Source organism: Gossypium hirsutum, chromosome A11 (assembly GCF_007990345.1).
Source record: "Gossypium hirsutum isolate 1008001.06 chromosome A11, Gossypium_hirsutum_v2.1, whole genome shotgun sequence".
NCBI lineage: Eukaryota > Viridiplantae > Streptophyta > Magnoliopsida > Malvales > Malvaceae > Gossypium > Gossypium hirsutum.
In genome coordinates, this window is record NC_053434.1 from 110,812,568 (window position 1) to 110,825,309 (window position 12,742).

A 12,742-nucleotide genomic window follows, 5' to 3' on the forward strand; every position below is an offset into this window, starting at 1 on the left:
GGTGGAAGAAGTGGAAGTAGATTTCTTTTTAGTGTCATTTGAATCAAGTTCGAATCCTAGAGTCGACATGCTTGAACATGACCATACTCAAACCATACTTCATAATTTTTTTCACCCTTTAAATTTGGAAATCAATGGCATGTATAAGCTAACAAAGTAAATGTTAACGTGAAATGAATGTAAAGTTAGCCATTAGTATGGTTAACAAACCTGGTTATAGATATGTGATGACGTTATCTTATATAAATGCATGAATCTATCATGAAAATATGTTGAATTGATTTGGTTGATGTGGATTGGTCTCGATTTAATTTTACAGGGAAGGTTAGATATTTATAAAAGGGCTATATTGAATAAAAAAAATTAATTCGTAAACTCCGGTAATGCCTCGTACCCTATTACGGCAATGAATACGGGTAGGGGTATTACATTTCTTGGTATCAGAGCTACGGTTTAGCCGGTTCTAGGACCGATGTAGCAAATACGGGATTAGCTATACATGCCATTTAAATTATTATTGATAGTGTGATATCTCCTGACCATTTAAAATGTGTTTTTCTTATAGTAATATCATCCGACCGAGCTCAATCTGAGGAAGCTGGGAGTCATGCTCCGGCTTCAGTACAAAGAGAAGAAACTAGCAGTAGAAGGCCCGAGACAGAGGGTCGAGGGGAGGAGGCAAAAACAACCTTCTTTCAAATGATGAATGAATAGTTTAATCAATACTTAAGAACTAACCCTGTAGTGCAGCAAGTTCAAGCTCCCCCTCCTGCTCCTTCACTGGTTCCCGAGATCCCACAAGGTACAGGTACTGAATTTGTCAGAAAAGGAAAAGCTCCAGTAGATAAAATTTGAAAATATGGGGCCGAAGAATTTCGAGCAGCAGTTGATGATGATTCCGAACGGGCTGAATTCTGGTTAGAAAATACTACTCGGGTTCTGGAAGAATTATCTTGTACACCAGAACAATGTCTGAAATGTGCCGTCTCACTGCTAAAAGATACAGCTTACCATTGGTGGAATACTAAAGCTTCAGTTGTTCCAAAAGAAGAAATTATATGGGAATTCTTTCAGACCGAGTTCAGAAAAAAATATATCAGCCAGAGGTTCCTTGACCAGAAAAGAAAAGAATTTCTTGAGCTGAAACAGGGCAATAGATCAGTATCTGAATATGAAAGAGAATTTGTTCGATTGAGTAAATATGCTCGAGAATGGGTACAGTCAGAAGCTGAAATGTGCAAACGATTCGAAGAAGGGTTGAATGAAGACATTAAGTTATTGATCGGAATTCTTGAAATTCGAGAGTTTGCTACATTGGCAGAGAGAGCTTATAAAGCAGAAGAATTGAGCAAATAAAAGAAACAGGCTGAGAGGGAAGCTCGAATTTTTAGTAAAAGACCGATGGGAAAATCCCAGTTTTCTGCTTCAAAGAAATTGAAGAAATATCAGGATCGTTCTACTTCAGCCATTGGGTATTCGGGCAAAGAACGAGGTTCTCAACGCACTAATCCAAGGCCTTCTACTCCATCAGTGACCAGTGTTGGCAGTGTTGGCACTCCTAAACCTAGATGCCAGTACTGTAATAAAGCTCATTTTGGTGAATGCCGATTTAAGAGTGGGGCTTGTTACCGATGTGGTTCTTTTGACCATTTCCTCAGAGATTGTCCAGAAAGGGTTGAAAAAGAAGTTGAACATATATCGAAGCCGAGTAATCTAGTTTCGAGGGGTAGACCACCTCGACCATCCGGTAATGTCAGTGGTAGTCGAGGAGCTACAAAAGATACTATAGGTAGGCCTGAGGTACGAGCACCTGCTAGGACATATGCCAATCGTGCCAGAGAAGATGCTTCAGCACCTGATGTTATTACTGGTACATTTTCTTTACTTGATACTGATATTACTGCATTGATTGATCCTGGTTCTACGCATTCATATATATGTGTTAAACTTGCAATTGTTAAAAATTTATCTGTTGAACCTACTGATTTTGTGGTTAAAGTCTCAAACCCCCTGGGTCAGTCTGTGTTAGTGGATAAAATTTGTAAAAATTGTCCACTGATGGTAAGAGGTTATTGTTTCCCGGCTGATTTGATGTTACTGCCATTTGATGAATTTGACGTGATATTGGGTATGAATTGGTTAACCCAGCATGATGCGGTAGTAAATTGTAAACAAAAATATATTGTGCTAAAATGTTAGAATGGTGAGTTGCTCCGGGTTAAATCTGATCAGACAGAGGGATTATCTGATATGATTTCAGTAATGGCAGCACAGAGGTATGTCAAAAAGGGGTATGATGCTTACTTGGCTTATGTACTCGACACCAAGGTATCTGAGTCAAAGATACAGGCAGTTCCAGTGGTATGTGAATTTTCCGATGTGTTTCCAGAAGAATTACCAGGATTGCCACCAGAAAGAGAAGTGGAATTTTCTATAGATTTGATTCCAGGAACTACTCCGATCTCCATAGCTCCGTACCGAATGGCTCCTATAGAATTAAAAGAGTTAAAGACACAGTTGCAAGAGCTTGTTGACAGGGGTTTTGTTCGACTGAGTCATTCACTTTGGGGTGCTCCGGTTCTGTTTGTGAAAAAGAAAGATGGGTCTTTGAGATTGTGTATCGACTACCGGCAGCTTAATAAAGTAACCATAAAGAATAAGTACCCGTTACCCCGGATTGATGATTTATTTGATCAGCTGAAAGGTGCTACTATGTTTTCAAAGATTGATCTTCGATCAGGTTATTATCAGTTACGAGTAAAGGAGTCAGATGTGCCAAAAACAGCTTTTAGAACCAGGTACGGGCATTATGAGTTTCTAGTTATGTCGTTTGGGCTAACTAATGCACCTGCAGTATTCATGGATTTGATGAACCGGATATTTAGACCGTACTTAGACAGATTTGTAGTAGTATTCATTAATGATATTTTGGTTTATTCTCGGGATGAAGAAGAACATGCAGAACATTTGAGAATTGTGTTGCAAATTCTACGAGAGAAGCTGTTGTATGCTAAATTCAGTAAATGTGAATTTTAGCTTCGAGAAGTGAGTTTTCTTGGACACATTGTATCTGCCGAAGGCATCAGGGTAGATCCAAGTAAAATCTCAGCTATTGTCAATTGGAGTCCACCGAAGAATGTATCTGAAGTTAGAAGTTTCTTGGGTTTAGCTGGTTATTATCGGAGATTTGTACAGGGATTCTCTATGATAGCTTCTCCAATGACTCGATTATTGCAGAAAGATGTAAAGTTCGAGTGGACTGATGAATGTCAACAAAGTTTCAACCGATTGAAAGACCTATTAACGAAAGCACCTGTATTAGTGCAGCCTGAACCGGGTAAGGAATTTGTTATTTATAGTGATGCCTCATTAAATGGTTTAGGTTGTGTTTTGATGCAAGAAGGTAAAGTAATAGCCTATGCTTCAAGACAACTTAAACCACATGAAAGAAATTACCCAGTACATGATCTTGAATTAGCTGCTATTGTATTTGCGCTGAAGATATGGCGGCATTACTTGTACGATGAGAAATGTCATATTTATACTGATCATAAAAGCTTGAAATATTTGATGACACAGAAAGATTTGAATTTGAGACAGCGCAGGTGGCTTGAATTCATAAAGGACTATGATTTGATTATTGATTACCATCCGGGGAAGGCTAATGTTGTAGCTGATGCTTTGAGCCGAAAATCTCTGTTTGCTTTACGAGCTATGAATACCCGGTTATCATTGACTGATGATGGTTCAATCCTAGCTGAATTGAGAGCTAAACCGACATTTTTACAGCAAATATGTGAAGCTCAGAAGAATGATGAGAAGTTACAGGTTAAACTGGCACAGTGTGAGTCAGGTAATGATTCTGAATTTCAGATTGGTTCTGATGATTGTTTATTATTCAGAGGTAGGGTATGTGTACCTCAGAATTCAGAGCTCATACAGAAGATTCTACGCGAGGCCCACAGTAGTACTATGTCTGTACATCCGGGGAGTAATAAAATGTATAATGATCTGAAAAAGGTGTACTGGTGGTCGGGAATAAAACGTGATATCTCTGAGTTTGTATCAATGTGTTTAATATGTCAACAAGTTAAAGCTGAACATCAGGTACCTTCGGGGTTACTTCAGCCAATTACTATACCGGAATGGAAATTGGAAAGAATCACTATGGATTTTGTATCGGGGCTACGTTTGTCTCCGAGGAAAAAAGATGCTATTTGGGTGATTGTTGATCGATTAACAAAGTCAGCTCACTTTATTCCGGTACGTATGGATTATTCTTTAGATAAACTAGCTGAACTGTACATATCTGAGATTGTCAGGTTACATGGAGTGCCTGTCTCCATTATATCAGATAGAGATCCCCGATTTACGTCTCGTTTCTGGGACAAATTGCAAGAAGCCTTGGGTACTCAGTTGTATTTCAGCACTGCATTTCATCCTCAGACAGATGGTCAATCTGAGCGTGTAATTCAAGTATTGGAAGATATGCTCCGATGTTGTATACTAGAGTTTGAAGGTAATTGGGAGAGGTATCTACCTTTGATTGAATTTGCTTACAATAACAGTTATCAGTCTAGTATTAAAATGGCTCCGTATGAAGCTTTGTATGGTAGAAAATGTAGAACACCGTTATATTGGACAGAGCTCAGGGAAAGGAAGATACATGGGGTTGATATGATCCGGGACACAGAAGAAAAAGTAAAGGTTATTCGAGATAGTCTAAAAATAGCTTCCGATCGTCAAAAATCATATGCCGACCTTAAGCGAAAAGAGATTGAATTTCAAGTCGGTGACAAGGTATTTCTGAAAGTGTCTCCTTGGAAGAAAGTTCATCGATTCGGTCGAAAGGGTAAATTGAGTCCAAGATTTATCGGGCCCTATGAAATCATAGAAAGAATTGGACCGGTCGCTTATCGATTGGCATTACCACCGGAACTTGATAGAATCCATAATGTTTTTCATGTATCTATGTTACGACGATATCGATCAGATCCTTCACATGTTACTTCTCCGACAGAAGTAGAGATTCAACCGGATATGACTTACAGTGAAGAACCGGTCAAGATATTGGCACGGGAGACAAAAGAGCTTAGAAATAAAAAGATAAATTTGGTGAAAGTATTGTGGCAAAAGCACGGGATTGAGGAAGCAACATGGGAACCGGAGGAGGCAATGAGGAAACAATACCCAAACCTCTTTACTGGTAAGATTTTTGAGGACGAAAATCCTTAAAAGGGGGAGAGTTGTAATGGCGTAAATTCAATGTTATCGGAACAATGGTTTCGTAACCATAGATCCGATTTAAAGAGAAATTTATTTCAATATTTTTGCTTGAAAATTTATATGATAGGAAAATTGTATGAAAATATTGATAAGAAAATTTATCGATTTAGTGATTAGTTAGAAAAAGAAATTATTGAAGAAATTGGGTAAAATAAGGTATCGGGACCTCTATCTCGTAAAACCGAGTCGCAAATAATTTTATAAATATTTATGAAATGTTATTAATGTGGTATTAAAATTTCGTTAGGAAATTTTAATGTTTGGGTAGTCAATTAAATGAAAAGGACTGAATTGTAATAGGTGTAAAAGTTGCTAGAGTGATTAAATAGCTTATTAGTCTAATGAGAAAGGATTTAAAAGGCAATTAGACCCAAAAGTTATTTGGGCTGGTGAAATCAGCAGAAAAATTGATAAATTAAGGGTAAAATTGGAATATTGCAAAATTAACTAAATAAAACTAGGACTAAATAGGAAATATCTAGATTTCTCTTCATTTCTCTTCAATTCCAGCAGCTAAAAATGCCATAGGAGGGTTCTCTAAGCTGGTATTTCATAATTTTTGCACCAAGTGAGTTAATCCTTGCCTTTTTCTTGTAATTTTTGTGTTTCTAAGACTTTTACAACTAGATCCTACTATTAAATTCATTAGTTTTTGATTTCATGGATGAAATTGAAAGTCACCATGGTTGAGTGCTGTAAGTTTATGATAAAATGGAATGAAATTAAAGCTTTAATTTGTTTATGAGATGATTTTATTAGGCAATTTCAATGGAAATTGATTTTTGGGACCTAATTGTGAAAATGTTTGGAATTAAAGTCTATTGCTGAAATTCTGATTCCTAAAGGTTGTAAACTAGTTTAAGGTGATAGAATAAAATGTTAATTGAGAAAAATCAGCTCAATTGAGAGGCTAATTGAGTAGGGACGAAATTATCATTTATTAAAAGTTTAAGGGAAAAATGGTAATAAACAGCTTTCACTAAAACAGTTTGGACAGCAGCAGTAGACTAAGTTTGAAAAATCACCAAAAATTGTAGGAATCGAATTAGAAGATGAACAAAATATGGAATTAAATCTTATTGATTCTAGTTTCTCATAGAAGAAATATTGTAAGCAATGGATTTGTAAATTTTGAGATATAATGAATTTTGTGAGACAAGGTCAGAATGAATTCGGGTTCCCCTGTTCTGACTTTGAAAAATTATAAAAAATTGAATAAAAATAATTAGGGACTTAAATTTATATGTATAGAATTCTGAATGAGTATATTTTTAATAGAAACAAACAAGAACATCATTTGAATTCTGTATAAAGAGATAATTTATTTTTAGTGAAGAAGGGTCAGAACTGTTAGACAACAGAACAGGGGTGACTTTGAAGAATAAACTGTACTGATTGGCTAAACCAAAAATTCTGAAAATTTTATGGTAAAAATATATATGAGTCTAGTTTCAGGGAAAATTAACGGATCTTAATTTGGAGTTCCGTAGCTCAAGTTATAAATAATTTAGTGACTATGACTCAAGTAGACAGCTTTGAATGAACTATAAATAATAGTTGAATTATAGAGAATGTTGCATATGAACATGAAATGTATTAAATTGATAATTAAATTTATTTATTTAGATCCAGAAGATTCAAATACGAAGCTAGATCGAGGAAAGGAAAAAGTTCGGGATTAATAGATTTTTACTGTTTACAAACAAGTATCAAGGTAAGTTCGTGTAACTTGAATTATATTCTTAAATGCTTGAAATGCATGTTTTTTATATGAATATGATTTGAATGTTCATTATATGGAAATTTATGAAACATTGATATATTTGATAAAATGGGAAGAAATCCCGTTTGAATGAAAGGAAAATTCGATGGATCTCTGAAAAGGAATTGACGATAAAAAGGATCTAGCCCGGACGGGTGATCCTATCCTGATATAGCCCTCCCGAAGAATATGTGTAAAATGGATTTAACCCAGACGGGTAATCCGAATTAGGGTCTGAATTTAGCCTGGACTGGTAATTCAGATCTAAGCTCATTAGAGTAATTATCGTTGCAGGGGATTTAGCCTGGACTGGTAATCCCGACAATACTCTATGAGTTTATATTGCAGGGGATTTAGCCTGGACTGGTAATCCCGCTGCAAGGTTGAGGTTCGCGGGAGTGTGCTCTCTGAAATGGAAATTTGTGCACATGAATATGAATTGACAGACTCGGAATTGTACACTAAAAGTGTACCTTTGAAAATCCATCAAAAATTCCAAGAAATTCAACGGGATAAATATGGAAAAAAATAACAAGGAAATGGAAATCATGGTATTGAAGAGCTCATCAATCATGGTATATATTATTGGTACATGGAAATTATTGTACTAACTTGAATGTTGAGTTTGTGCATATTAGGGTAATAATGCATTGAATGGATATATGGATGTTTATTGTATTGTATTGAAAATATTAGGTAAGTATAATTCTTGTTACATGAGCTTACTAAGCACAAAGTGCTTACCCCGTTTCCTTTTTCCCTGTTTTGTGGTGTTAAGAGCTCGGAGGTCGGATTTGGTCGGAGACACATCACACTGTCAACTTCAGGATTTCGGTATATAAAGAAACTTTATTTTGGAAATCAATGGCATGTATAAGCTAACAAAGTAAATGTTAACGTGAAATGAATGTAAAGTTAGCCATTAGTATGGTTAACAAACCTGGTTATAGATATGTGATGACGTTATCTTATATAAATGCATGAATCTATCATGATAATATGTTAAATTGATTTGGTTGATGTGGATTGGTCTCGATTTAATATTACAGGGAAGGTTAGATATTTATAAAAGGGCTATATTGAATAAAAAAAATTAATTCGTAAACTCCGGTAATGCCTCGTACCTTATTACGGCAATGAATACGGGTAGGGGTATTACAAATTAAATGTTAATGTGTCATCCACGAGGCAACTCACGTGTATGTCACATTAGTAAAGTTAACAAATGTTAACTTTTTTCATCTATTTTGGGTGATTTAACAAAAAAAACAAGTTTAAAGGTTAAAAAATATGAAAAATTAAATAGAGGGTTAAAATAATTTTTTTGTAAAGTTGGATAGCCAAATAAGTTATTATGCCATTTTTAAAAAATACATAAAAATTTTCAAAAAGTTCATACAAAAAATTTTAAAAATTATATATGCCAACAATTAAGTATACGTGAACTGTCACACGTGTTATCTTGATATCGTTTAAATTTTAACAGTTCGATCAAATTTTAATTCAACAAAAAACAATTTAACTAAAATGTAAAGATTAATGGTCAAAGTGATAAGAAAATCATTAGGACTAAAATGATAAAAAAATTAAATAGTGGGAGCTAAATTTACATTATACCAAAAATAGAAAGATATTAAATTAAAAACTGTTTGTTAATTCCAAAAAGGAAAATAGAAGTAATTGTTAGCAAATAGCAAGTGACAATAAAAAAAAAAGTACTCAACACTTAATATAACATAGAAAAGACTTGGGCTTAGTTTGGATGGGCGGTGTGTTTAGCTCCGATGAGGTTAAAAATAGCGGTGGCGGTGAGATTAGTTACTGTAATGGTAAGATTGGATACTGTAACGGTGAGATTAGAAACAATGGTGGAGTGTGTGTTTGGATCCAAACGCAGCTGTAGCGGTGAGGTGAGAAATAAAAAATGACTATTAAGGACATCAGATTAGAATTGATATATAATAGAAGTTTTTTTAAATTATTTTACTTTTATAAAATTACTAAAATATGTAGATTTATAAATTCATTTAATAAAATATTAAAATGTATATTCTGATATTTTATTATAAATATTTTAATTAATTATATAAATATTTTTTTATAAAAATTCACTTAAAATATTATTTGTTATCATGAAAATACAAACAATATTATTATAATGAAACATTATTTTTAAATTTAATAAAACTAAAATTTTAAATATAAAAGAGATTGGGATAAAAAATAAAATGAGATATATTTTATCTAAAGTATATAAATTATAAAAAAAATCACATCACAAAGGCAAAATGGTAAAAGCATGCCTGCGTTGAACTCACTGCAAGTTTTTTGGCCAGTGAAAAATTCTATTTCTACTGGTGTTGTGTAGCATTTAACGCACTGATGCTGTGCAATCCAAACAGCTTCCACCAGTACAATTACATTAAAATAACACTCAATCTCACCACACCATAGGAAAACGGGCATCCAAAGGAGCCCTTGGATCACGCGTGTTATTAAACCCCGCTATTCAATCAAATCCATATCAAAAGCGAAGCAAGTTGGATATTTTCAATTATTATTTTTTATTTTTAAAATGATTTTACTTACAATGAAAAAAATCAACATTTTAAAATTCCATGTATTTGGGTTTAAGGAATGAGAACTAAAGTAACTTGTTAACTTAAAATTCATAAAAAAGAAAATAATACATTTTAATATATTTAAATTTATATATTCTTAAATTGATAATAATATTAATATAAATTAAGTTAAAATTTAATCGAATTTTTTATTCATACAATTAACCTAAAACTCCAACATGAATTATCAAATTTCTGCCGTGGAATAAACACGTCGGTAAAGCTCAATAAATGCTTGGTTTGAATTTTTAAGATAAAATAATTTTAAAAAAAATTAAAGCATGGGTTCGACTTTTACACTGATTGTAAACTGTCTCGAGATTTACATAAAATGATAAAATTCCAAGTAAATTGGGACGGGCCTTACGGTAAAACGACAAAAGCTAGAAAACGAAACGGTATCAAATGATCTACCCCCATGGGTGGCATTTCCGTGGTTTTGAGGTCAAAAACAGGGTAAAGTGTCATTATAGAGCCTCACCCCCAGAGGAAGAGATCTGACGGACTCCGTTTGTCCTCACGTGACCTGTCATCGGTCGCACGCACGGTAGCTTTTGTCCCCTCCGTTCCCATTTTTGTTTCTTTCTTAAAAAAATAAATACTAAAAAAAAAAGTATTTCTTTTAGTTGTCATCAATGACCTATTCTATTGGGGAATGCACAACTGAAAATACGACTATAATTAAAAAAATGTGTTCATAAAATATGATATAAATAGTTTATACATTTCGTCAAAAATTTATATTATACATAAAAAAAAAGCAAAACAAAATATTATATATTTTGAAAAATTATAGAAATTATTAGATGTGTACCTGAATAATGGAGTAGAAATTCGTTAAAGCCCCTAATTTGAATATATGACTATAATTAAAACTTTAATAGCTAATTTTTTTAATTTTTTTAGTTAAAGCCATCACGTGTCATAATTATGGTGTGATAAGTGGCAAAAAATGATAAAATAAAGATTATAATATATAAATATATAAAAAATTACAAAATTTTGTAAAGTCGTAAAAAAATTATAAAAATATAAAAAAATATAAAATTGATAAAAAAATTATAAAAATTATTGTTTTAAAAGAAGTATTTTATTATTTTTCTATAACTTTTATTGATTTTTATTTTTTTATCATTTTTATCACATTTCACGTGATAGCTTTAACTGAAAAAAACTTGGGATTGTTAACTTTAAAAGTCAACAGTTAAAATTAATAATTAAAGGAAATTTTTATGCGTTTTATAAATTTTATACATTTTTATAATTTTTTACAAATTTTTTATTTTTTCTAATTTTTTCTAATTTTTAATTATTTTTAAATATTTTTAATTAAAATTTAATAATTTATATTTATTTTTTATAATTTTTTTCCACATGTCACACCATGATTATGACACGTGTTGTTTTAATTTAAAAAATTAGGGGTGATTAATGATCAAAGGGCTTTTTTGATACATTTTAAGAGTTCAAGTACCCAATTAAGTAAAAAAAAGAAACAAAGGTTTAATTGCCTTTTTTTTAAAAAGTTTGAAGGTTTTTTTTTTTATGATTTTGAAAGTTCAACTACCTAATTAATTGTGAAAAAAGAAGAGAGATTTAATTACTTTTCTTGAAAAATTTTGAAAAACGTTTTAATGCGTTTTGAAAATTCAATTATCTAATTAAATATAAAATAAAATTTTAATTACTTTTTTAGAAAAAATTAACAACATTTTAAACTGTTAAGCCTAAAATTTAATATAAAATTCACATTCTTGATACAGCTTTTAATAAATAAATTATATGATATTATTTAAAAGAAAATGCAATCATGTTCTTTTTTATCACAAATAATGACATTTTAATTTAAATAATGGCGTTTTATTTTAAATAAATAAATAGTGACATTTTATTTTAAAATGTTACTATAATTCTTTTAATGATTTAAAAATCATTTTTAAGACGTACACATTGTTGGATAAACAATCAAATATAATTTTTTTGCTATTGCGAAATCATTAAAAAAAAAGTACACCTTTTTCAAAAAGTTAATCTTAAATGTTTAAAATAAATTTAGATAAACTATACAAATAGCCGCTCATTTATATTTATGTTTCTGTTTTGATCGTTCAATTTTAAAGAAATTAATTTAGGCATTAATGTTTAAATTCGCCGTTGTTTTAGTTATTCACCATTAAATTGATAATAAAAAATCTTTTTGTAACTGGTATAAAAACATATTTTGTACTCAATACTTATTTATTTTATAAATTTGATCTTAATTCTAAATAATTCAATAAATTTAACCCTTCACATTTATAAATTCTATCAATTTAGTCATCAAACACATTTTCATCATAAATAAAAATTCTAAAAACAACAAAAATTTCAATGGGTGTAAGGTCTCATTGTTTTTGGGTGAGGAATTGATTTTTTTTTTTTGTTCTTTTTCCGGCTGACAAAATTGAAACTCCTTCATTTTGAAGCACATTGGGAAATTATTATTATTTCAATTGATTTGTTTTTAGATTATTACTTGTAATTCCTTTTCAAAATCAACCAAAAAACGTGTATGAATAAACGGAGAAGGAATTGATAAAAATAAATAAAAGGAGAATGAAACAAAAATAAAAATTAATAAGCCCCATAAGCCGTAACTGCACTGCTGATACAGCACTTCCATTTGTGTCCTATTTTGAAATAAAAACTTGATTTGCCTCGCTGCCATTCTTAACCCCCTACGCATCTACAACCTTTGCTTTTCATCTGGGTGAGGACATTCCTTGAACATCCTTCACATTTTCACCAACAAAACAAAACCAATTGTTTATTCAAAATAAAAACAAAGAACAAAAATAAAGAGAGAAAGAAAGGTGAATAGTGTTCTTACGATTCGAGCCTCCAAGTGGTAAGCAGTGTGGCGATGGTAAAGATTTTTTCATTGGAAAAAGTCAGAGCGACCTACTCCTTCGCCACCGCTTCCGGGCACTTTTATTCGATATGAGAAACCATTCTAATTTCCATCACTTTCTTTTTTTGCTAATAAATTGGAGATAAAAAACAAGAGCAATGAAAGAGTACTATTATTCTAGTG